Source organism: Alligator mississippiensis, chromosome 6, assembly GCF_030867095.1.
Source record: "Alligator mississippiensis isolate rAllMis1 chromosome 6, rAllMis1, whole genome shotgun sequence".
NCBI classification, from domain to species: domain Eukaryota; kingdom Metazoa; phylum Chordata; order Crocodylia; family Alligatoridae; genus Alligator; species Alligator mississippiensis.
Window position 1 is genome coordinate 36,896,215 of NC_081829.1, and position 27,230 is coordinate 36,923,444.

The 27,230-nt window shown below is 46.4% G+C and overlaps 1 long non-coding RNA gene across 1 annotated transcript; it reads left to right on the top strand.

Moving 5' to 3' along the window:
• The first annotated feature begins 5,403 nt into the window (after positions 1 to 5,403).
• LOC132251255 (uncharacterized) lies at positions 5,404 to 26,782 on the top strand. Its single transcript, XR_009463210.1, has 4 exons — positions 5,404 to 5,515; positions 25,168 to 25,265; positions 26,207 to 26,288; positions 26,532 to 26,782. It is a non-coding gene; the product is annotated as an uncharacterized LOC132251255 (long non-coding RNA).
• The last annotated feature ends 448 nt before the right edge of the window (positions 26,783 to 27,230 follow it).

Sequence of the window (27,230 nt, forward strand, 5' to 3'; positions counted from 1 at the left end):
GAAATGCTCTGTTCACCAGGGCACCTCTTGAGGTAACAAGGAACAATGGTCACAAACTGACAGAGAGCAGGTTTAGGCTGGATATCAGGAAAAAAAACTTCTTCATGGTAAGGGTGGCCAAAATTTGGATTGGGCTTCCAAGGGAGGTGGTGCTCTCTCCTACCTTGGGTGTCTTTAAGAGAAAGCTGGATAGGCATCTGACTGGGGTCATCTGACCCCAGCACTCTTTCCTGTGTAGGCAGGGGGTCGAACTCGATGATCTGTTGAGGTCTCTTCTGACCCTAGCATCTATGAATTTAGTTATGTATACAGAACTCATGTGTTGATATATTTGGTCAATGTGATGTAAGATCAGTTAACAGCAATCTACATTTAAATGGATGACTATTACTGGAGTGCAGGGACAAGGGACAAAGGAGATTTTCTGACTAAACATCAAAGACAATACAGTTAAAGCCATCTGCATCATAATCATCCTTGTGGGTGTTTAATTCTCTGCATATCTTGGTCAAAAAAAAATAATTGTTTTTATAATTAAGCAAGTATATCTAACCATTTGCCTGCTCACATAATCATGTATACTTTTACTCCTTGCTCTGAATACATGGGATGAGATTAGCAGTAAGATGGAGCTCTCAGAATCTCTTGCCTAAGCCCTGGTACAGAAGCAATTAAAAGAACAAAAAAGAAATTCATACTGTAGTTGCATATGCATACATGATCCATGTATGTGACTATATGATGAGAAAATACTGTTTAAACTCCACATAATGCAGTAAATCTTAGACATATATCTTTTCTAGGCCTATGTGCTACATGAAAGAAAATGTTTAAGGTAGAATCCTATTTTGCTCTATCGGTGCTTGTACATGTGACAGCCATCACGATGTACACATGACAAAAATGTCATTTGTGTGGCCTAATAGCATTGAACACTACACGTGATCCAGTGTTGGGGGTTTTAGATGAGTTTGCATCATTGCAAATTAAACTACATCTGGATATAGTTTAGTTTGCAATGTTGCATTGCAGCCATCAGCTTGCCCTACAGCTGCAGGGGAGGCAGGCAGGCTCCAGAGAAAAAAAAGGATCAGGCCCCTTGCCACTTCTGCTTTCAGCAGGCACCAGCTGAAGGCAGAAGCAGAGAGGGGCTTGATCCTTTTTTATCTTTTGCGGCAGAGCCTTCCTGCCTCTCCCATGGCTGGGGGATGAGTTGCCAGCAGGCCGAGTGGCCCCTGAGCTGTGGTGGGCCTGCTTCTTCACTCTGCAGTGGTGGTATCCTGTGGGGCCACCTCCACAGGCAGATAGTGGGCCAGGAGCTGCTTGAGTTTGAAGGCAGCACCCGGACCAATCCAAATGTTCCTCAAGCCCACCTGCTGGAAGCCTACCAGATGCTGCTTCCAGGGTGGGCTTGGGGAACAGTTGGATCAGGCCAGGTGTTGCCTGTGAGCTGGGGCAGCACCCAGCCCACTAGCCAGGGTGGCCCCAGGACACCACCACCACAGAGGGAAGGAGCAGGCTTCCTACAGCTCAGGAGCCACTTGGCCCACTGGCAGCTCACCCCTTGGACATGGGCAGACTCTGGTTCTGAAAAGAAAAAAAGATTGGGCCTCTCACCATATCGTGTTAGAAACATTGAAATGGTGGGTTTCAGTTAAAAACCTACTGTTTCAATTTAGGGGCATAGAATAAACCCCTGAGGTCGAAACCTCTGTCACGAGTACAAGTACCCTATGTTTTCAATTGGGAGTTATACAGTTGCAAATTGGCACTGATACACAGTTACCAATCCCACAGTTTCATTTGCAAGCACCCACATGGCTACTGAACATGAGACTGTGCACTGGCTGGGTCATGCCTTTACTAGTGCAGACTGATTAAGTATACCCTCTGAAACTGTTTAAATACCAACAAATGTATCTATAGAGCTGGGTAAGTGCCATTTTTGAGTAAAGTGAAATAGGATTCTGCCCTTAGAGTATCACAAAATCTGCATATCCTCTGTATCTCTTACTTCTCTATAATACATTATCATATTTTCTGGGACCAATATTCCTTTAAATGATTAAAACAATAAACTTATCACCACTTCCAAAGACAAGTTTTTCCATAGCTAATAGAGTTCAACAGTTTCAGTTGTCCTTTGCTCTATTTAATCCCATTTTTCCTGATTCCCTCTTTCTTGGGCCACCTGAAAAATGTTTTTGTTATCATAGGGTTAATTTTGGTAAACAGCTCAATTTACTCTCAAGTTACTCTCAGTTTAAAGCACTAAAAGTAAGATCATTGGGCCTTCTGTGCCTATCCACACATGCAGGCACATGTGCTAGCAGGAACTCAAATAGGAGTGGCACAAATGTGAGCCAGGGATTTTTGTCCAGCAAGAATTGGGGCACCACTCTGTAGGAATCCAGCTTGCCTGCATTTGATGAAAGTTTGTCAATCTTATGATATTTCAGGCAAAACATTTTGAATTCAACAAATTAACATTTTTAAACAAAATTCTGTCATGTGAGAACTTTGAATTTACTCTATTTATGAGGACATTAGTTTACTATTACAGTTTCCCATAAAACCTCTCACCATAACAAGAAGACCTTTTAACAACCAGGAGTAGAACATAAACCAATTTTTTTAGTAACAAACTAAAACTGTAAATATCTTCAATGTGCTCTGAAGTTCATGTACTGAAATGAATGTACCATCATTACCTTCCTCAGATTCAACACCATATATAATTACTATTGACATTCTCTTGTCAGGAGAAGATGGACATGTGATTATACTTTGCTGTTAGCTTTACTATAACCGGAAGGAAAAGTGAAATGCAGATTCTTGCCAACTTCACTGCTTTCCGTTTCCTTGCTTAGAGATACTCTTTGTTCCTGATCAGTACCTCTGTTATTGTCAAGCAGATACTTGTTGTAGATGTAATCCTCTAATGAAGTAACTAGGTCTCTGCTCTGTTCAGTGGCTGATGATTTATCATTGTCAAAAATATGCAAGCATTTCTTTTCAATAGATAGATGAGTATGGACTATAAATGCAACTGACTGAGTGACGCTGTTTCAGCACTGATGTCTATGGAAGCAATCAATCATAAATGTCTTCATATATGGAAGACTTATTGAACAATGTGTTACAAAAGAAGCAAAACCATTGAAGGTATTGCCATCTAGTGATTATGTACTGCCTGCCTCCAGAGGAAAGCTCTATCAGCCTCTGGATGATACTTGTGAGTAAGCTACTTGAGCTCTAACTAGATATGTAGCTTGCAGTAACACAGATGCATAAGCAAAGGCTACCCAGCCACCCTGTTTGCGCTAAAGTATTTCTCTGATATTGCTTGATGCTGTACCCTACTCCAAACTTACTCTTTGTAATCAATAAAGTTCTCCACTGTACCTAGCATGGGAGAATTATTGGGAGAGGGTCTAGATTTTGCCTTGGGGTCCTTGTTGTTCGGCTGACTAAGGGATACCACTATTTGTGTTTCAGACTAAGGGAAGCACCCCAAGTTCTTGCAGTGGGTTAAGTACCCTCAAGGACTACTAGGCCTGTGTTTCCCAGGGGGCAAAGGCCCAAGATCAGTCAAGACCCTGAGTGGTGACAGCATTACCCCCAGACTTGCAGGTGTGCTCCAGGAAGGGGGTCAGCCAGACATGAGGCACCCCCAGGGAGGCATTCAGAGCCTGGAAGGTGGTTGGGAGCAGTGAAGTGGGTGGCTCAGTGCAGGATCACTCCCTACTGGCCCGCCGCATGATTTGGTTCATTATGTCATTTTTTTGGTTCATTATGTCAGACACATGTACAACAAAAGAACTGGCAATGGATTAATATGCAATAAGTGATGATATAGAGAAAGTTTAACCTGATATTTGGGATGGATGCATGATAGGATGGAAAGGGCAGGAAGAGAATGAAATGTTGAGAATCTCAGAGTGTCCTGAGATTTTCCCTAGCTGTGCAACATGCCATGATACATTATACACATTTCCCAGAATTCTTGGTAGCTGGTGGAGTAATTGAATCCTGGTTCTTTGCAGCCTTCTCTGTGATCAATTGTTAAATGCTCACAATTAAGAATATTCTTTGGAGTTGTTTATGGAATAAAAAGGATTTTTTATTTCAAATAATACTTTCACATTATTTAAGATTTTTAAAATTCTTAGAGGTGAAATGAATGTTGTCTGAGTGTAGTACAAGAAAATCATATTTTGTTGTCATGACTTTTTGAATCCTTCAGTAGTAAAAAAATAAATAAATCAGGGAATTAATAAGCTTGGAGACTGAATTTTTAAACCTAAAAATGGGTCCTCACAGCTCAAGATAAACTGGACAGGCAATGAGGAGGAACCCATTTTGTGGGTGCAACAGACAGAGCACTTCATTCTACATTATTAATTATCCATTGTACTTGATACATACTACAATGCTTACTTCACTTAATGGTCAAGCTCCCAACTTTCATAACATCACGTGCACTTCAAAAGGAGGGGGGGACAGTCTTGGTTTTTGGGGGGTTTTTGTTTTTTTCATCTGCACTGGTGCTATAACTATAACAGAAACTATGTAGAAGGGTAGGAGGGTAGTCTTCCTGCCACTGAATCAATGGTGGTTTCAATATTGTGTTTCAAAGAAGCTTTGATTCCACTGGTTGGAAGTAAAGATGACATTATGATTTCTGTGAAAACTTCCCAAGTTTTTAGTTCAGGATTGTTTTTCATATTTGCTCCAGTTTTTTCCTTATAATCATAGTCTTGAAAAAAATCAATGTTGGCTATAGAGAACTCACTGTTCTGATAACCATATAGGACTTGCTATTCTCATTTGATTCTGATTCTTTTATTGTGTTTATATTTAGTTTTAACTAGATCAGACCTACAAGATAAGGAAATAAATTTTGTCAGAAGGAGAAATTTCAGTTAGGACAGCAAAATCCACTCCTAGGAATCATTCTTCCTGAAGATTTATCCAGGATGATAAAGTTGTACAAAAGTTGTAAAAGAAATATGCTTTCATTTTCCAATGCCTTGAATTAGAATACTTCTAGCATTCTCTTTTTGTAGTGTATTTTACTCTTTACCAAACATAACTATTTACTTTTGTGCAGGGATATATTTGTATACATCTTTTCAGTGTCTGTATTTATGTTAGGAGTTTGTTTGTATTTGTAGCAGGGCACTAAGATGTGCCTGCTCCTTAAGGCTGAAGAAACCTCGCCAGGGAGTTCGGCAAGCTGAGCACAGCCCCTCCCCCCAGCTGCAGGTTGCTGGTGTAACAGCCTAAGGAAGTAATTGGCCACACCTGCCAACATCACCTGACCAGAAGGAGGCAGCATTCTAGGATATATAAGCCCAGGCTGTTGCTAGCAGACACACATTTTCTCTGGCAATTGATAGGGAAGGAGCTCTTGCCTGCTGTAGCTGCTTGAGACCTGGTGCTGCCTGCCTAGCTTTCCCAGTACTGCCTGCTCTGCTATCTTGGTGTTACATGACTACAGGGAGTCTCCCAGGTACCTAGATAGGGACATGTTATTTTGAGTGGAAGTTTGTTCCCTAAATGGGGTATAGCTCTGTTGTTATTGTTAGTATTTAAGTTGTACCCTAGGGGCTTGTGTTTATATTCCCGTTTACCCCAGAGGATCAGGATGAGGCTAGAAGGGGAGGTTTGCAGGCTTTAGTGCCTGAAAAGAGAGGGCATATGATTTGGTAGAGCCCAGTGTCAGGCATGGTGAGCCAGAGGGGTGCAGCTAAGGGGTGAAAAACCAGGTGCCCAGGGAAGAAGCACTGAGCCAGGTATCCAAGAGAAAAGCACAGAAAGCCAGTCACTAGGGAACTCGGTGCTTGCATGTTGCAGAGAGACAGGAGCTAGAGGGCTAAAACCCAGGGGTTTATGGAGTTGACAATGGTAGTAACACTTGCAAGGCATGGGACACATGTATGGGAGGTTGGAACATGTGTGCAGTATCTGGCATAGCTGGGTGCATGAAGGGTAACTTCCCATTTAATGAACAATTTAATTATTTACTAACAAGGCATGGTAGGAGAGAGAGGTGGGTAGGATGAAACAGAAGTCTGCCTCAAGACAGCCTCCTGTCACAGTCCTATACTAATTTCACAGTATAGATATTGTGAAAATTGGTGAAATATATATTTAGTGGTTTATTAATCTGATGTATTAAAATACATTAATTCAAATCTTACCACAGTAGAAAGTAAATAATTCCAAGAATTTGGGTGCCTACGTGCAGGGATACTACTCTGGTGTGCTGCAATTATAATGCATTGGAACAGATTCAAATAATTGAGTCTGCTGGAGCATGCTAGTTAGCATGCTCCAGTAGCATCCACATCTCATGTATGTATACCCATGTTTCAAAATGGCAGTGGGGGTGCTTTAACTAAAGCTCATTGAATTGGCTTTAGTTAAAGTGCCCTCGCCTCCCTATTGAAGCACAGGACAGTGAATACAAAATATGCTGTGGGGACCCTGCACCCATTTCCAAGGCATGTGTAAAGATGCCCTTTAATCCCAGCTACAGATTTGGAAGACATGATCTTCTTGGGGACTAGATAGGGTGGTGTTGCTGGCACTGTCACTGAGCCCAGCCCCAATGCAGCCTGGCTGGAGCAGAAGGGAGAAGCTTCACTGTCCTTAGAATAGCACAGAAAACAACATCTGCAGGCAGGGGAGCAGGGGGAGGGGAGGGGAAGGGACCTACCTTTGAGCACGGAGGGTGAGGTGGGGATTCTTACCCATTTTGGGAACCTTTAAAAAGTCCCCAGAGGTTCCTGTGGCCTGTTTGTCTGCATTGTTGGGTTGCAAGGAAGGAGGCTGGGAGCAGAGGTGTAGCCACTCCTGAAGTATGGGTGGCTGTTCCATCACTCACCTTTGCCAAATCCAAGATTTGCTCCTACATGTAATGCTTTTCCTTTCCATAGATATATAAAATTCAAATTAATGAATAAGAAAATTTATCTTCTTGATTAAGTATATCTAACACTTGGACATCTATCAACAGAAATATATTGCTTTAATGATTTAAAAGAAGCTTTTCTATTTTTTTTTTTTTTCCTTCATTTCACTGAACCAAAGTTCCAGTTGCCCTATCTTGTTAGGGGAGTTACAACATGTAGACATAGACATAAGGACCTGGCCACCTGTGACCATTAAAGATTGCATAGAACTATTTGTAAACATAGACCAAAATTGGGGACCAGGTTCCTTTTAGATAGATTCATCCTTGAATAGCGCTCAAGGCAGAAATAAATGATTATGCTTGTGAGTGCTATTGAATACAAGTAAAGCTTGAAGACTTGGAAGTTACCCTTTCCCTAACTAAGGGCCCCTCTACATATGCAGGTAAAGGCAAAGTGGGATAATGTATGATCTACACAATTGTGCCTCCTGCCATGTCACACATGCTTGGAAGGAGGCACAATTGTGGGATCACACGTTAGAGACCCTGTTCCCCCAGCGCCACCCTGGGGTAACAAGGAATATAGGCCACAAATTGTTAGAGAGTAGGTTTAGACTAGACATCCAAAGGCACTACTTCACAATCAAGGCAGCTAGGATCTTGAACCAACTTCCAAGATAAGTGGTGATGGTTCCTACCCTGAGGGTCTTTAAGAGGAGGCTTGACGTCTACCTGGCTGGGTTCATTTGAGCCCAGTTTTCTCTCCTGCCCAGGGCAGGGGGTTGGACTTGATGATCTATAAGGTTCCTTCCGACCCTACTTCTATGAATCTAGATCCCATTGCACCTTATCACCATGCAGAGAAAGCCGGAGATCATGATCCTAAGCTTCCTCTGCTCCAGCTCTCATGGATGTGAGCCCCTCAGCTGTTTAGAGTTTGGCAGGGCTCGTAGTGGGGGCAGCACTACCTATCCTACCACTGCTGCAAGTCCTGAAGCTAACATAGGCTGTGGGGCTCTCAGTGTAGGCCATGCTCCCTACTGGAAGCATCACTGACTGTGTGGCTCACAGCAAGGACTGCAGGGGTCATAGCAGGGAGAAGGCTGTCAGGGTTCCCAGAAGGGCAGCAGAGTTCACAATAGCGGCAGCAGGGAGAACTCTGCCACAACTGCAAGCTCCCCACTTCATGAGGCTCCTAGTGGGAGAAATGTTCTTCCCACTACCCCCACTGCAGACCCCACCATGGAAGATGGTGGCCTCATTGTGAGCCTCACAACTAAGGAGGTTCTCAGGGGATGTTATCTCTCAGCTCTGTGTTTTTGGGGAACCCTGGCACAGTATGCATTCTGTCTGAATCACAAAGCACTCACCCCCTCTCCACCTCTGCCTAAACAAGAACTGATTAGGGGAAAGACTTACAAAAGACAATGAAGATGCAGTGGGAGACTCATTTAAAGCCCTCCAGACAAGGGTGATAAGTGTGAAGCAACTCCCCTGGTCTCATTTGCATCTGAGATGGATCCGGATGACAACTCATTTAAATTGGAGATGGGACAGGAATGTACCTTCATTAGTGTTCAGGATGGAGAACAGAGATTCCAAGGCAAGGACTGCACTGAATTCTGGGACCAGAGAAGCAGGGGAGCACTGCATGATGGCGGATCCCTGCTCCAAATGCTAATCAACCCACGTCTACACACATTCAGCTCAGCATTTATCAGACCAATTCTAATAATGACTCCTTTATCGATACCCAAAACACTGAATCTGCCTGTCTGTATTGTGAGCTCCCTCAGAGTAATGCCACCTGTAGCCAGGAGTGATCAGTTCCTATTATCCAGCATATGAGTCATTGTTTAACCAAAAACAAACCCAGTGTTTGCCCTTGAGCCATTGCTAGTTCTCTACAAAACCCACTACCCAAGCTAAAGTTTCTGTACTGGTGCTTGAATCCAAAAGCTGCACCAGTTCCACTCCTTTTCTACCTGGAATCCCTCTGTTGATCATTCTCAGGGCTCTGCCTGCCTGCAAGTTCCAACAAACACCTGAAAACCTTGACTGGTTCAAGCTTTGCTGAGTGATGAGGACCCCATCTCTCTCTCTCTCTCTCTCTCTCTCACTCCAGGAACCTGAATTTTATTCCTCTTACTCCAGGCACAGCTTTCTAAACTTTTGCTAATCAAACTTGAGCTAGACTTCCCCAAATACCTAATTGAAACTATGTAATATTGTAACTGTTTTATTTGTCTGTCTTGTATGGCCATTACTACTGGCATCATAAGTTCATATACCTGGCAATACATTACTTTAATGGTCTAGCTGGTTGCTAAACTCTCTCTCTCTGAACTTCACTTACTCTTCTTTCCCCTGGACCTCCCCATTTGCTCTGCAGAAATGCCTCTTTTGCCTAAGCCAAAAATCCCTTTAATACCCAATACTACAGTGGGGTCTGCTCATCAAGGGAGTTACTTCTAGGACCATTGGAACAAGAGATTGGGACGTGCTGAGTTTTGAGGTGCATGAGGGTATCAGCTGAAAGTGGTCCGCAGACCCAGCCTGCTCAGACATACTCTATTAGTGTATGTGTGTCCACCTGCATTTATTATTGTCCTGCTGAAATAAGGGATGAACTGAGTTTAAGGCACATGAGGGTGTCAGTCTGTCAATGCTGAATAGTCCAGCCTGACTCAGATACACTCTATTAACCCATGTGCTTGTGTTTGACTGCATTTTATTGTTGCCCTGATGAACTGAGTTCAAGGCATATGAGGGTGTTAGCCTGTCAATGCTAAATAACCAGGCCTGGCTCAGGTGTGTCCTGTTAATCTGTGTGTGTATGTGCATATGTATGTTTGAGGATTTGGTGATTAGAGGAACCCAGCCCCATTGAAACTGAGACCTTCAAGATAGCTCCATTGGGGGTGAGGACTTGCAGAAGGGAGAGAGACAACTTCATATAGAAACACAAGTAACACAAACAGCACATTAATAAATTTCATAGACCCAGAAATGTACCCCTAATAAATGAGCACACCCCAAAGTGATGGGGAAATCTGGTAACAGGGGGTCAGCGTTCCCCCTGCTGCAAAACCTGCAGCTCACAACACCGCCACCACTGTAAGCCTTGTCAGGTGAGCGGCTGGCAGTGGGTAGTGCACCCCTTTGGCTGAAAGCCCCTTAGTTGATAGAGTTCTCAGCCACAGGAAAACATATGACCAAATGTTCAATTCATGGTATAATTTGGAACAAACTACAAAATTATCGCACTCTTTTTTTTTGTTTGTTTTTGATGGAATAATTTTGTAGCTTATTCTTTGTCTTATCACATCATTAATTGCTTGAACCTGTAGCTGGGTCACAATTTAAGGAGTGATTATGTGGTTAATCAAGACATTATGTTTAACCTATAGAGGGGGTGTAAAACTCATTTTGAAAATTCAACTGGGTGCATTATTCTTTAATTCCTTAAATGTCTGCTAATAGTACTAGGATTATAAGTAGGGCTGGAAGGGACCTGACAAAGACATACTCTCCAACTATCTGCACAAAGCAGGATCTTCCCTGACTAAACCATCTTAGCCAAGTCTTTGTCTAACCTGCTCTTGAAAATTTCCAGGGATGGAAAGTCTACAACTTCTCAAGGTAGCCTATTCCAATACTTAACCACTCCCATAATCAAAAATTTCCTCCTAATCTCCAGCCTAAATTTCCTCTGCTGCAGGTTGAAGCCATTGCTTCTAGTCCTATCCCCTATGGCCCCAGAGAAAATCCCATCTTTATCTTCTCTGTAATTGCCCTTCAGGTATTTGAAGACAGTTGTCAAATGCCCCCTCAGTCTTCTCTTCTCTAAATTTAGTAAGTGTAGCTCTTTCAGCCTTTCTTCCCAAGTCATGCTTTCCAGATCTCTAATCAATGTTGTTGTTATCAGTAGTAATAATAATTAGTAGCTGCTAGTAGTAATAGTCTTTTGTGTGGAGTCAAAGAGCCACGTACTTTTTTGCAAGCAGTGACTGCATTGTAATAACAATGTAATTCATTTCTGTTAGGGATAATATTTTTTTTTTTTTTACTTTGGGCACCAACCGCTAGTCTGAAGTTAAATATATTCCTTATATTGTAAGTAATTTCATATTAATTTTAAAGCTGCAACTAATTACAAATTCACCACTTCAGACATTTAAAAAACAAAACTTGTCAACTTGTTTGTACACCTTTTCTACCCCCTTTACTTCAAAATGGAAATGCTTACCCAATAATCATCCTCGTAAATGCTTCTACTCTCTTCACGAAAGATGGTGAGAAAAATATTCAGAGGCAAACTGTCCCAGACTTCTGTGGCTTCTGTATCATTTTGTAAATGGCTTTGGAATCCTGTGGGATAAAAAACACTCTTTGAATGAAAAAAATATTCTTATATTTGATGAAATTTTCTACAGGGCTAATATTCTATTTGGGGAAAAATGGAAGCCGTGTAAATTTCAAATATTACAAAACAGTTTGTTAGGGTAACAATATGGATTTTGGGTGTTGGGGTAATGATCTAGAATTTGGGGAGTGCTGTGTGTGCAGCTGAATGAAGGCTTTTTCCTGTGTCTCATCAAAAGCTGCTAGTCACAAGGCTGGATATATATTAAAAACAACTAACAGCTAATGCTTAAGTAAGCAGATTCTTAACAAAAGGATAGGGTGCAAAGTGATATGTTGAGTGAAAATAGAATAGCCCACCAACTAGTGTCAGGAGACAAAAGCAGAAATATGGCCTTGGAGATGGTGCTGAAGTCAGTAAGAAAATCAGAAGGAACCAGTGAGAAACCGCAAGTGACTGAAAGAAGATGGGAGTCAAAGTCTTACGCATGCGCTCTTAGCAGAGAGGCATGTAAATGAATGAAATGCATAGGCAATACCATGCTAAGGAAGCAAGCAGTAAATATAGGTGGAACTTGATATGGGAGGAGAAATGGGTGAAACCAAAAGAGGGACAAAGGTGGAGTGAATGTAAATATGTATGAACCAAGCTGTATAAAATGTGAAAAGAACTAATGCTCAAGGCGGCTTCCCGGTTTGTCGTGTTTGGCAGGCAGTCCGAAGCTGTCTCCATTCTGAATAAAGCTGTTGCGATCAATGTGTGCTGGTGTTTGCTCCCTGCTTGCTCTGGCTAATGAGTAACAGGATCCATGGGCAATTGGATTGTCGTCTCCCTAGTCGTTGGGCACCACATGGAGTTGTGGTCTAACACAGTTGACTGGATTTCTACCATACTTTCAAACTTTCCCCCTGAGCCTACTGTTCCCTTCAAATTTCAGTTGGAAGGAATACAAAGAATTTTCAAATGAGAAAAAGCAGTTTTTCTAAAGGGGAAAAAAACCTGTGAAAAATCTTCTTTCTGTATAGTTAAATGCGTTGAAGATGGAGAGATCAACAAGGAATGTACATGATTTCACAAGATAACTCTTATAATAAATCATTACTGCAAACTAAGAGCTAACTTATGGAGTGATGAAAATGGATTTATGCAATTTATAGTTTATTTTAAGATCTATATGTATTATTCTGAATTAATATTACACAAGTTGGTTGGTCTGGGTATGGTACGCTCTGCACAGGAAGTAAACATTTTTGTAATAAGTCAAAGATTGCAAATATAGCATTGTATGAATTCAGAACGTGATTGCCAAACTGAAACCAGAAAGACCATCACATATGTTATAACAGTATTTAGTTTGTGGAAGAACTGTATTATCATCTACTTGCATGAGACTTATGGATACATAAAATAAATTCACTTTTTAATGGCTGTCACTATGATGAACAATTAGCTTTCAAAGTCCTGCCACAATAACTTTTGGTGGCTTCATGAATGATTTTGCCTTTTGCATAGAGGGCAGAAATATTTTTAATTGTTTTGAAGGACAGAGTGGGTCATTGATTTGAAAAGAACCTTAACTTAGGTCTCACCTGCCTGAATTCTTTCCCAATGATATGTCAGCTATAATTGTTATCTTCAGGATGAAACCTTGGTGCCTGCCATAGATTACAAACTTTAAATGACTGCTACTGAGATATTTAGACTTAATTAAGTTGCTAGCATTATTTAGCCTTAAGAATTTAAGGAGGTAATAATCTCTAGCCATTTATTCAGGTAGCAACAATAAAATCATACAAATTAATACTATTCTACATTCAGTGGAGAGTAAATGACTGGAATTTATTCAAATCTCAGTGTTGTTGTTGTGAAACAGAATTAAGCAAAAATAGTTTGATGAATTTCTCTTTTCCTATTTAACAGTTGTTAGGAAACAACTCAAATATTTTCTTGAATTTATCTGTTGTTTGAAACTACACTCCCTGAAAATTATACTTGCCCTGTACATCATTTTCATGGAACTCATTTGCTAGTATTTGATATTCATTATCTGTTTTGGCTGTCTACCAGTTACAGAATCAAAGAAAGTTAGGATTGGAAGGGACCTCAGGAAGCCATCTTGTCCAACCCCCTGATCAAAGCAGGACCATCCGCAAAGCTTTGTCTAGCTGGGTTTTGAAAATCTCCAAGGATGGAGCTTCCACCACCTCTCTGAGTAATCTGTTCCAGTGTTTTACCACCCTACTAGTGAGAAAATTCTTCCTACTACCTAACCTAAACTTCTCTTGCTGCAACTTGAGACTGTTGCTCCTTGTTCTGTCATCTGCTACCACTGAGAACAGTCTAACTTCATCCTCTTTCAAACCCCCTTTCAGGTACTTGAAGTCTGCTATTAAGTCCCCCCTCAGTCTCCTCTTCTCTAAAGGAAATAAGCGCAGTTCCCCTAGTCATTCTTCATAAGTCATATCTCTCAGTGCCCTCACCATATTTGTTGCCTTCTGCTGGACTCTCTCCAAGTTGTCCACATCCTTTCTGTAGTGGGGGTCCCCAAACTGAACACAGTACTCCAGATGTGGCCTCACCAGTGCTGAATACAGGGAAATAATCACTTCCTTTGATCTACTGGCAACACCTACCAATGCAGCCCAGTATGCCATTAGCCTTCTTGGCAACAAGGGCACACTGCCGGCTCGTATTCAGCTTATTGTCCGCTGTAATCCCGAGCTGCTTTTCTGGAGAGCTGCTGGCCAGCCAGTCAGCCCCCAGCCTGTAAAAGTGCATGGGATTGTTCCATCCTAAGTGCAGGACTTTGCACTTGTTCTTGTTGAACTTCATGGGCATGTCCACACATACAAGCATGTGCCTTTGCAGCAGTTCAAATAGAATTGATACAAATTTGAGCCAGGGCTTTTTGCCTTGGCATATGTGCTTGGACATACACTTTGCTGTGGAGCAAATTGTGCCACTTGGGGCAAAATAATCCTGCCTGGCTCCTCCTGGATCTGAACCAGGGGGGCTAGAGCCCAGGGCCAGCACCTGTGCTGTCCCCAGAACTATAAAAAGCTGCTCTGTCCTGGCCCCATCAGTAAAAAAAAAGTTGCCCTGGCATGCAGCTCAAGGCTGCTCACTCTCAGGAGTTTCTAGGGCCCAGCTAATTGGTACCTGGGGATACTACCTTTTGTGCCAGCGGAACTGCTGAAGCAGCCCTGAGAGTTCCCTGCACCCTTTACCCACTGCAGCAGTCTGGCAGTGGGGGATGCTGCCTGGCTGCGACCTGCTGTGCACCTGCCAGACCTGGATGGGGACTGCACAGCCAGTAGAGGCATCTGCTCCTCTGGGCCAGCTGCCAGTGGGCTGTGGTTTCAGGGTTGGTCTCTGTGCAGCACTACTGCCATGTGCACCCCCTGCCTGGCTATCTGGGCAGCTATTGCCCAGAAGATGTTGAACTGTTAAAGAATGTCCTCCTGGTCCCAATTGCCCAGGAGATCAGCCACCTCTAGCTGGGTCCAAGGTGCCAGCTCTGAGCAGGCAGGGTTCTGCTACTGGCCTCCCTAGCAGGAATTCTGATGTTCCCTATTGGAAAACTGAAAAATCCCTGATAAAAATGGGATGGGGCTGGGCAGAGCAGGGATTATGGGGGGTGGGGGCAGGGGAGGGATGGGGCTAGGCAGAAAAATGATTGTGGGGTTGGGGGAGCAGGCAGATGGGAGGGGCCAGGCAGGGCAGGGATCGGAGGCCTGGGGGAGTGGGTGGGGCCAGCACGGGTCCTCCCCATAGTTCCCTTCCCACTTGTCCAGCCCCCAGACCCCCTACTTACTGGCACTGGAACCCAGGTGCTGAAGCAGCTGCCTGCTCTGCATGGCAGGCCTCATGTTTCAGTACCAGGGTGAGGGGCCAACCAGAGAGATGCTCTGGCAGGACTCTGCCCTGCCCCAGTTTTTTTAAACTCCATTTTTTTAGACCCCTGGGTCTAATTTTCTCCCCGTGCTGCAAGTTTGCAGTGCGGGGAACATTTTTTCCTTCCCGCACATGCCTCTTGCCCCATCTCAAAGGGGGTTGAGCAGGGCAAGAGGCATGTACAGGCTCATTTGGATGTGCCCCATGAGATTTCTTTTGGCCCAATCGTCCAATTTATTTAGGTCACTGAATCCTAACCCTACCCTTAAGTTTATCTACTACTCCCCCAGCTTGGTGTCATCTACAAACTTGCTGAGGGTGCACTCTCTGCCATCTTTCAGGTTGTTGATGAAGATGTTGACAAAAGCAGCCCCAGGACTGACCCTCGGGGCACTCCACTTGATACCAGCTGCTAACTAGACATCAAGACATTTATTACTACTCTCTGAGCAAGGTGTTCCAGCCAGTTTTCTGTTCACCTTACAGTCCATTTATCCAGACCATACTTTCTTAGCTTGCCTGGGAGAATGTTGTGGGAGACTGTCTCAAAAGCCTTGCTAAAATCAAGATACACCACATCCACCAGTTTCCCCACACCCACAGAACCAGTCACCTCATCATAGAAGGCAATCGGTAGGGCGGTGTAAAGTTTCAGTTGCTGATTCAATTTGGCCCAATTCATTATCCAATACTCCAAATCTGAATTGAATCAGGAGACCCTTTAATCTCTGAATTGAATCAGAATCCTCTGAATCGATTCAAAGAGATTCGATGATTCATACATTGACACAGCTTTAAATGTTTTTTCTACATACCTCAAGGTACCAGGTGGCTCATGAAGACTAAGATTGTGGGACAAATGGAGTGCCCCACAGGAGCATTTTGGGTCCCCAGCATGCTCAGTGGCAGACCTAGAAGTGGACCAGAAGCACTTCCATTCTACTTCCAGGTCTGCTGTGGAGCGTGTGGGCGACCCCACATCCACCCCTGACTTGGCAACTGGTGCCTCCTGTGTCTGGGTGGGCACCCGGGGTCCCCCTGCAGCCCATCGCTGAGCTGAGGGTGGTACGGGGGGCAGGGGGGTCCTCCACGCACTTGGTGGCAGACCGGGAAGTGTACTGGAAGTACTTTCAGTCCACTTTGAGGTCTGATGCCGAGCATGCAGGGGGCTCTGCTGTGCTCCTGTGGGATGCTCCATCCGCACCACCATATCAGCATTCATGAGCTATGCCTGGTACCTTGAGATATATAAAAAAAACATTTATATCTGTGTCTATGGCCGAAACACTGATTCTCTGAATCAGCATCAAATCTTCAGATTTGGATTTGGCTGAATCAAATTGGGACAGTGATCCAAATCAACGAATCAAATCACTGTCCCCCGAATTGGGCCAAATCTGAATCAAATACGATCCACTTTGCACACCCCTACTGAATCCATACTGACTGTTCCTTATCACCTTCTTCCCCTCCCAAGTGCTTATAAATGGATTCCTTGAGGACCTGCTCCATGATTTTTCCAGGGACTAAGGTGAGACTGACTGGTCCGTAGTTCCCTGGATCCTCCTCCTTCCCTTTCTTAAATATGGATACTATGCTTTTCCTTTTCAAATGGGATCTCTCCTGATCACCATGAATTTTCAAAGACGATGGCCAATGGCTCTGCAATCACATCAGCCAACTACTTCAGCATCTGCCTTATTGGCTTGTACACATCCAGCTTTTCTAAGTAGTCTTTAACCTGTTTTTTTCACCACTGAGGCCTGCTCATGTTCTCCCCAAACCCTGCTGCCTGGTGCAGTAGTCTAGGAGCTGATCTTTCCTGTGAAGACTGAGGTGAAGAAGGCATTGAGCACTTCAGCCCTTTTTTTCTGCATCCTCTGTCACAAGGTTGCCTCCCCCTTTCAGTAAAGGACCTACAATTTCCCTTATCCTCCTTTTGCTACTGACATACTTATAACAACCCTTCTTGTTATCCTTCACACCCTTGCTAGCTGCAACTCCAATTGCACTTCAGCCTTCCTGACTTCATCCCTGCATGCCTGAGCAATGCTCTTATAGTCTTCCCTAGTTATTTGTCCAAGTTTCTACTTCTTATAACCGTCCTTTTTAGTGATTTAGTTTACTGAAAAGTTCCCTGATAAGCCAAGACTGCCATACTTCCTAGTCTTCCTGTGCATTGGGATGGTTTGTTCCTGCACTCTCAGTAAGACTTCTTCCAACTATAGCCAGCTCTCTTGGAATCCTTCTCCCCCTACCCCCTGCCTCAGTCTAGCATTCCAGGGGATCCTGCCCATGAATTCCCTGAGTGAGTTGAAGTCTGCTTTTCTGAAATCCAGTGTCCTTACCTTGCTGCTCTTCATCCATCCTTTCCTCAGGAACCTGAACTCAATCGTCTCGTGGTCACTGCTGCCCAGGTTGCCATCCACTATTAAATTCCCCACCAATTATTTCCTGTTTGTGAGAAGAGCAGAGCATAGCTCCTAGTTGGCCGCTCCAGAACTTGCACCAGGAAGTTGTCCTCAGTACTCCCCAAAATATTCCTGGATTTCCTGTGCACTGCTGTATTGCCCTTCCAGCAGATGTCAAGGTAATTGAAGTCCCCGATGAGAACCGAGGCCTGTGATTGGGAAAGCTATGATAGGTGTTTAAAGAAAGCCTCATCCACCACTTCCTCCTGGTCTGGTGGTCTATAGTAGACCCCCACCACGACATCACCCTTCTTACTTTCCCCTCTGACCATAACCCACAGACTCTCAACAGGCCTATCTCCAGCTTCATATTGGAGCTCTGAGCAATCATATGTCTCTTTTACATAAATTGATAGATTCATAGATGTTAGGGTCGGAAGGGACCTCAATAGATCATCGAGTCCGACCCCCTGCATAAGCAGGAAAGAGTGCTGGGTCTAGATGATCCCAGCTAGATACTCATCTAACCTCCTCTTGAAGACCCCCAGGGTAGGGGAGAGCACCACCTCCCTTGGGAGCCCGTTCCAGACCTTGGCCACTCGAACTGTGAAGAACTTCTTCCTAATGTCCAGTCTAAATCTGCTCTCTGCTAGCTTGTGGCCATTGTTTCTTGTGACCCCCGGGGGCGCCTTGGTGAATAAATACTCACCAATTCCCTTCTGTGCCGCCGTGATGAACTTAAAGGCAGCCACAAGGTCGCCTCTCAACCTTCTCTTGCGGAGGCTGAAAAGGTCCAGTTTCTCTAGTCTCTCCTCATAGGGCTTGGTCTGCAGGCCCTTGACCATATGAGTTCCCCTTCTCTGCACCCTCTCCAGGTTATCCGCATCCTTCTTGAAGTGTGGCGTCCAGAATTGCATGCAGTACTCCAACTGCTGTCTGACCAGCGCCCGATAGAGGGGAAGTATCACCTCCCTGGACCTATTCGTCATGCATCTGCTGATGCACGATAAAGTGCCATTGGCTTTTCTGATGGCTTCGTCACACTGCCGGCTCATGTTCATCTTGGAGTCCACTAGGACTCCAAGATCCCTTTCCACCTCTGTGCCACCCAGCAGGTCATTCCCTAGGCTGTAGGTGTGCTGGACATTTTTCCTCCCTAGGTGCAGCACTTTGCATTTCTCCTTGTTGAACTGCATCCTGTTGTTCTCTGCCCACTTGTCCAACCTATCCAGGTCTGCCTGCAGCTGTTCCCTGCCCTCCGGCGTGTCCACTTCTCCCCATAGCTTTGTGTCATCTGCAAACTTGGACAGAGTACATTTGACTCCCTCGTCCAAGTCACTGATGAAGACATTAAAGAGTATCGGTCCAAGGACCGAGCCCTGTTGGACCCCACTGCCCACACCCTTCCAGGTCGAGACCGACCCATCCACCATGACTCTTTGGGTGCGACCCTCTAGCCAATTCGCCACCCACCGGACTGTGTAGTCATCCACATCACAGCCTCTTAACTTGTTCACCAGTATGGGGTGGGATACCGTATCGAAGGCCTTCCTGAAGTCTAAGTATACAACATCCACCCCTCCTCCTGTGTCCAGGCATTTCGTAACCTGGTCATAGAAGGAGACTAGATTGGTCAGGCATGATCTGCCTGCCACAAACCCGTGCTGGTTTCCCCTCAGCATAATTTGCCCTGCCAGGCTCTCACAAATGTGAGCCTTGATAATTTTTTCAAAGACTTTACCAAGGTTGGAGGTGAGACTGACTGGCCTATAGTTGCCCGGGTCCTCCTTCCTCCCCTTCTTGAAAATAGGGATCACGTTAGCTCTTTTCCAGTCCTCCGGGGCTTGGCCTGTGCGCCACGAGCGTTCGAATATTCCTGCCAGTGGCTCTGCAATGATGTCGGCCAGTGCCTTCAGCACCCTCGGATGGAGCGCATCCGGGCCTGCCGACTTAAAGGCATCCAGTTCTTCCAAGTGACTCTGCACCACCTAAGGATCTACGTATGGAAGTCTGGCGCCTTGCTGCTGCCTCTCTACAACCCCAGTGAGAGACTTATCGTGTCCCTCGCTTAGGAACACTGAGGCAAAGAACTCGTTGAGGAGTTCAGCCTTGTCCCCCCTGTCTGTCACCAATTGTTTCTGCCCATTTAGCAGGGGTCCTATTCCTCCCTGGGCCTTCCTTTTACTCCCAATATATCTAAAAAACAATTTCTTGTTGTCTTTTACTTGGGTTGCCATCCTCAGCTCCATGGTAGCTTTGGCCCGCCTAACTGCCTCCCTACAAGTACGAGCAGAGGAGGTATATTCATCTTTAGTGATCTCACCCTGTTTCCACTTTTTATGTGCTCCCCTTTTGGCCCTTAGGCTGCCCTGGATTTCTCTGGTCAGCCATGGAAGCCTCCTGGCCCCTTTCCCTCTTTTGCCTCGCTCGGGGATCATCATGCTTTGTGCCCGAAGGATCGTTTCCTTAAGGCACAGCCACCCTTCTTGGGCTCCCATCCCTTCAAAACTCCTACTCTGCAGTGCATCCTTGACTAATTGCCTGAGTGCATTGAGATCAGTTTTCCTAAAGTCTAGCACTTTCACCCTACTAGTTACCTTACCCACTCGAAGTCTAATGTTGAATTCTATTATTAGGTGATCACTGTCTCCCAAATGGCTACCGATCTGGAGGTCCCCTATCCTGTCATCCCCTGTTGCCATACCAGATCCAGTATGGCATTCCCCCTAGTGGGACCGTGTACCTCCTGTGTGAGGTGGAGGTCCTGTACACAGGTTAGAAACCTGCGTGAGCGATGGGACCTTGCTGTCTGCGTCTCCCAGCAGATGTCCGGGTACTTTAGGTCCCCCATGACAACCGCCTCTTTAGCTTTTATGGTCTCCGAGAGTTGCCTCAGGAGCCCCGCAACTATTTCTTCCCCTTGGTGTGGGGGTCTGTAGCAGACCCCTACCACCAAATCCCTTTCTCCTTGCCCCCCATGTAGCCTAACCCACAATCTTTCTACTTCCTCAACCTCGGATTCTGTCTTGATGAGGGATGATGTATATTGCTCACTGACATAAAGTGCACCCCCCCTTTCTTCCCCGACCTGTCCTTTCTATACAGTCTATAACCCTCAATATGTACCGCCCAGTCATGGGATGAATCCCACCAGGTCTCTGTTAGCCCCACTAAGTCATAGGTGTTTAGTGCAAGCAGAAGCGCTAGTTCATCCTGCTTGTTCCCCATGCTCCTAGCATTAGTATATAGGCACTTGAGCCCTGCGACTGGTGCCTTTGCTGCCCCCCCGCTCCGAGTCCCAAGGGGCCCATTGTTTCTTACCTTCTTGTTTCTTACCTGTTCTGTAGTGCTGGTCTCCCCATGGCTTTCAGGTTTCCAATGTCGTCCTCCTTCAGGCTGGGCTGTCCTTGTGGGTGCCACATGGTTTGGTGGTCCACAGCTTCCCCTGCCCTTGTACTCCCCTCCCCCCGACGAGCCTAGTTTAAAGCCCACCGGAGGAGATCTGCCAACCTAGTAGAAAACACATGCTTACCTTTGGGGGACAGGTGAAACCCATCCCAGCTGAGCATGTCCCTCGTCGTGATGTGCGGGTCATTGTCCAGGAAGCCGAAGCCTGCCTCGAGACACCACTGTCGAAGCTGCCAGTTGGTTTCTCGGATGCAGTTCTCCTGCCGTCTTCCTCGTCCGGTCACTGGTAGGATGGAAGAGAAAACCACCTGTGCACCGAACTCCTTCAGCACGCCACCCAGAGCACTGTAGTCCGCCATCAGGTGATCGGGGGTTCTCCTGGCCGCATCATTAGTACCCACATGGACTAGGACCATGGGGTAGTAATCGGTGGGCTTGATCCTGGCCTGGATTACCTCCGTCACATCGAATCTTTGCTCCAGGGAGGCAGCATACCTCTCGTGCCGAGGGGTCCTGGCGACAGATGGGTCCTTCCGTACCTCTCAGGATGGAGTCGCCTATGACAAGCACTCGTCGTCGTCTCCTCTGGGTCCTCGTGGATCTCTTGATCTGTTCAGATTGTGAAGAACGTGGTGTTTCTTCCTGCCCAAGGGTTTCCTCCTCCCCTTCCATCTCCTGCAGGGTCGCCAGGGCCTCGTACCTGTTCACCAGTCGGACTGGAGAAGCTGGTACTGGTTCGCTGCGAGCTGCTCCAGTCCTGACTGTGACCGTCTGCCACTCTGTTGCAGAGGGCACTCCCCGGGCTGCTTCTTCCTTGGGTGCCTGGGCCTGCAGGGAAAGAAAATAACTGTCAATTTCATCCGCCTCCCTGATCCCCCTCAGCCTGCTAACCTCCTCCCAGAGCTCCCTCACCTGCGCCTCCAGAGCCCTAAGACGGGCACCTGCCGGACAGGTGTGGGGACCCCCAATCTCTGCCCCCCCTGGCCCTGCTGGGGATCCCCCACAGGCCAGTGGGTAGGGGGACATCAGCTCCCACATGGGCTCAGTCTGGGTGGAGGCCTCAGACCTGCCCCGGGTAGCCTTGTCCCCCTGGGCAGAGGACCTAGCAGCACTCCTCATCGACACCATTCTACAAGCTGCTGTTTGTAGACCTGTGCGGTGTCTACGCCCTACCCCTACAGGAGTCCCACTCCTGGCCCTCCCGGCCCGCCCTCTGGTGCGAACGCCTGCGCAAACACGGGCGTGCTCTCACAGAGCACGCCTGTTTGCGCGCTCTGTTCACGCTGCGCGGCTCAGGAGCGTGGCTCCCTACCGGCTCAGCTATATTGGACCCGGGGGGCTTCCCCTCCGGATCCGGCTCAGCTATGCCAGGTCCCTCCGCCCCACTTAGCTTCGGGGGATCAGCTGCTGCTGCCCCCGCTGCCGATTCCTCTGCTGCTGCTGCTGCCACCGCCGCCTCCAGTCAGTCAGTTGGTAAAAGGGGCACATGTGCATGCGGGACACACGTGTGCCGACTCCTCTCCTTCCCGCTGCTGGTTCCCGAGTGCTGGGAACTATGTCACCCCGCGTCTTTAAAGCCCGCGGTTTGAATTACCCGCCCCGCTCCAACGGCCAATCAGGCGCCCCGGTCTACCTAGAAGTGCCTGCCGGCAGTTCCGCCCCTACGCTCCCCCGCTGGGGGGATCCGCTGCCGCGGGAGCCTGCTCCCCCAAGGGTTAGCCCCGGGGGTGCTCCCTGGCCTGGGGGGACAGTCCCTTCCCTAGCCCTCCCTGTTTGCGCGCTCTGTTTGCGCCGCGCGGCTCCCTACCGGCTCAGCTATATGGGACCCAGGGGGCTTCTCTTCCGGATCTGGCTCAGCTGCGCTGAGTGCAACTCCTCCTCCTCTTCTTCCCTACCTGTCCTTCCTGAACATTTTGTACCCACCCATGATAATGTTCCAGTTATGCGATCTATCCCACCAAGTCTCTGTTATTCAACTCATGTCATAATTCCATGACTATGCAAGGACGTCCAATTCTTCCTGCTTGTTTCCAAGTCTCTGTGTATTTGTGTAGAGGCATCTGACAACTAGTTGATGCCCTGATTTCTAAGGAAGTATGAGAGCATCTTCCCTGTAGCCTCCTCCTGCTTGCTTTTCCGTCAGGTCTCCTGCTTCCTCAGGGCTTTCATCTCAATTACCCAGCGATCCTAGTTTAAAGCCCTCCTCACTAGGTTAGTAAAACTGTCTGTGAAAGCACTCTTCCCTTTCTTCCTCAGGTGGATCCCATCTTTTCCAAGAAATTCTTCTTCTTGGAAGAACATCCCGTGGTTGAAGGAGCCAAAGCCCACCCAGCTGGTTGACACCACCTGCACAGCCAGGTGTTGATCTGCAGGATGCACCTGTTCCTGCCCAGGCTCTTTCTCTTGACCAGAAAGATCAACAAGAACACAACTCGAGGCCCAATCCCCTCTTTCTTGTACCCAGAGACCTGTAGTCACTTTTGATATGCTCAGGGTCTCCCCTGGCAGTATTATTGGTGCCCACATGGATAAGCAGCATGGAGTAGTAGTCATAGGGTCGAATAAGCCATGGTAATCCCTCTGACATCTCAGATCTGGGCTCCAGGAAAGCAGCAGACCTCCTGAGACAACAGGCCAGGTCAGCAGATGGGTCCCTCCATCCTCTGCAGAAGGGAGTCTCCAGCCATCACTTCTTTTTGCAATTATATTATCTTGCATTTTTCAGGCAAGAAATTCTTGCAAATCTCTCTGTTACCTATGGACAAAGGAATAGGGATTGTAGAGAAGTTTTCAGTTGTTCACTTTTTATATAATACACAATGATGTCATCCCAAAGCTATGTCAAAACCATCTTAGTCAAAAACCTGATTGGTTGCTCACTGGCATGATACATGGTGTTGAGGATGTTATTCCACATTGAATCAACAGACATATCCTTTAAAGAATATGCCATAGACAGACAAAGTAGAAGGCAGCAGCATTTTTGAGAACTGTTGAAAACTCAGTATACTGTTGCTGAGTATGTGCTGCTCTACATACCTCAGGCAATATATATTAATAGCTTATATCATGATGACAAGGTCAAACAGTCACAAGCTCCTCCAAGACAGCAGCTGCAGTACTGCATGGCTGCAGCTGAAGTACTGCGTCCAGTTTTGGGCTCCACAATTCAAAAAGGATGTGGAGAAGCTTGAGAGAGTCCAGAGATGAGCCACGCCCATGATCAGAGATCAGGGAAGCAGACCCTACGATGACAGTCTGAGAGCCATGGGGCTCTTTAATCTGGAAAAGTGCAGGCTCAGGGGTGATCTGATGGCCACCTATAAGTTTATCAGGGGTGGCCACCAGTATCTGGGGGAACGTTTGTTCACCAGAGCGCCCCAAGGGATGATGACTAGGTCGAATGGTCATAAACTACTACAAGACCATTTCAGGCTGGACATAAGGAAGAATTTCTTTACTGTCCGAGCCCCCAAGGTCTGGAACAGCCTGCCACCGGAGGTGGTTCAAGCGCCTACATTGAACACCTTCAAGAGCAAACTGGATGCTTATGTTGCTGGGATCCTATGACCCCAGCTGACTTCCTGCCCTTTGGGCAGGGGGCTGGACTCGATGATCTTCCGAGGTCCCTTCCAGCCCTAATGTCTATGAAATCTATGAAGACCATTTCAGGCTGCACATAGGGAAGAACTTCTTTACTGTCCGAGCCCCCAAGGTCTAGAACAAACTGCCTCCAGAGGTGGTGCAAGCACCTTCTCTGGACTCCTTTAAGAGACACTTGGACATTTATCTTGCTGGGATCCTTTGACCCCAGCTGACTTCCTGCACCTGGGGCAGGGGCATGGACTCGATGATCTTCTGAGGTCCCTTCCAGCCCAAATGTCTATGAAATCTGTGAATCTATGAAATCATAAACAATTGAGAAATCCTGTATGCTGTGCAAACAAATGGTTACCATAGTATAACCTCACAACAAAGATCTTGGGTTAGTGTTAGCAGTGGTGACCCAGGAGGAGATGAACAAGGGAAGAATTTTGTGTGCTACTCTGATATGTTCTCCCATTATCAAGATAGAAAGTTTGTTTTTAGTATTATTGAGAGTTTGAATATGGGCACAATCCACAATATGGGCTAATGTGAAATTAATTATTTGGATTGTATTCCAGCAGAAGCTGTATTCCAGCAGAATCTGAGAGTCTACATGAAGATGGGAAAGAGGGAGTTGTCCCTCAAGTACCATATTTTCGTGCATATATCCCGCGAGGTATACTCGGTTTTACAAAAAAAAAAAATGGATGGGTGCGGGGTATATGGGAGCGTGGGCTATTGGTGGACTTTTTTCCATGGCGGCCAGGGCTGGGGTGGGCTGAGCCTCCTCCCCGCTGGGCCCGGGCAGGCCAGGCTGTTCTGCCACTGCTGCGGGGCCGGGGCTGGGGCTGGGACGGGCTGCTCCGCCTCCCTGCTGGGCCCGGGCAGCCAGGCTGCACCACTGCTGCCTCTGGGGCCGGGGCCAGGGCTGGCTGCACTGCCGCTGCCATAGGGGACAGGGTGGGCTGTGCCACCTCCCCGCTGGGCCCGGGCAGCCTGGGCTGTGCCACCACTGCTGTGGGAGCCAGGGCTGGGGCCAGGGTGGGCCGGGCTGTGCTGCCTCCCTGCTGGGCCCAGGCAGGCCAGGCAGCACTGTGGCCGCCATGGGAGCCAGGACCGGTTGTGCCGCCGCTGCCGCCAGGGCTGGGGCCAGAGTGGGCTGCGCTGCTGCAGCCACTGCCGCTACTGCGGGAGCTGGGGTGGGCTGCGCCACCTCCCCGCTGGGCCTGGGCAGGCTGGGCTGTGCCACAGCTGCCGCAGGGGCCGGGGCTGGGGCCAGGGCAGGCCGGGCTGTGCCACCGCCACCGTCACGGTGGCTGGGGCAGGCCGGGCTGTGCCACCTCCTCGTGTATATGCCACCATGGGGAATAAACAGGTGTGGCGTATACATGGACTTATTTACAAAAATATAATTTTCAGCGGGTTATACATGGGTGCAGCTTATACCCGTGGGTGGGGTTTATACACGAAAATATGGTATTCAAAGATGGGCTCATAGTTGACAAAGGGAAAAGACAGAAGAAGGTATAGTAACTATCAAGAATGTTATTGAAACTAATTGTACATTCACTTTTAGTGAATATTCTTTGATATATTCTCTAAAATTATCTATTTCAGGAATATTCTTACTAGGAAAGTGAATAATTAGAATATTTGTTGACCGTTAACTATGTTGCTGAGTGGCATGGACATCTTACTGGTAAATATGTAATACGATTTTATGTGCTACAATGATGTAGACACTCAAGTATTTGAAAAATCAAAATAAAGCAAAGTATATTTTAAACTACAGGGGCTTTAAAAAAAAAAAAAGAATCATTATCCATGTTTCACAAATGAGGCACTAGGAGATGAAGTAACTTGCCCAAGGATGCTAACAGGACTGTGGGAGAGCTGGGAATAGAACCCACATATTTTGAATGCTCATCTACTATACCCTTAGGTTACATTGCTGCTTCTTTTATTTCGTGCTGCAACTAGCTCATTCCTCTCAGATTGGATCCCTGGTCTTCAGAGCAAGATGGCTGACTTTAGAGATCTCTGAAAAATTTCCAGTGGACCAGTTACCCCTCAGAAATTAAAATGTCATTTATGTTCCAATGCTCACATTAAACATTTTGTTCCAAAAAGCCAAAAGGAAAGTTTTGATTTAATTTAATTTTGATAATTTTAAACCTTCTTTTCAATGTTGTCACTGATGCATTTTATTTTGACTTAATATTATTTTAAAATAGTATAAATATAATATGACATAATATTTGTATGTTGTGGTATTCTGATGTTATTAAAACAAAGTAGTTAAACTATTCTCAATAGAATATTTTTCCTTCCTGTTGTGTTTGAGGAGAGTGGCCTGCTGCAGAATGATGATTAGCAGCATCGGGTTAGCAAAGGTTGATACAATCCTAGTTGGCCCCTGCCCACTTTGATGATTGTCACTGGCATGGCCCTACCTACATGCTTGCCAACCCCTGCTTGTGCTGCATGCCAGAGCCAGAACTGTAGAGGCCACTGAATACTGCAGGTGAGAGCTAGGGCTCCTGCCACTTTTGCATGCTCCAGTCTAGAGCTGAAGCTGCCACTGCTCCTACATATTCTGGTATGGAGTCAGAACCCTGCCACAGCTGTAGCAGCTTCCTCA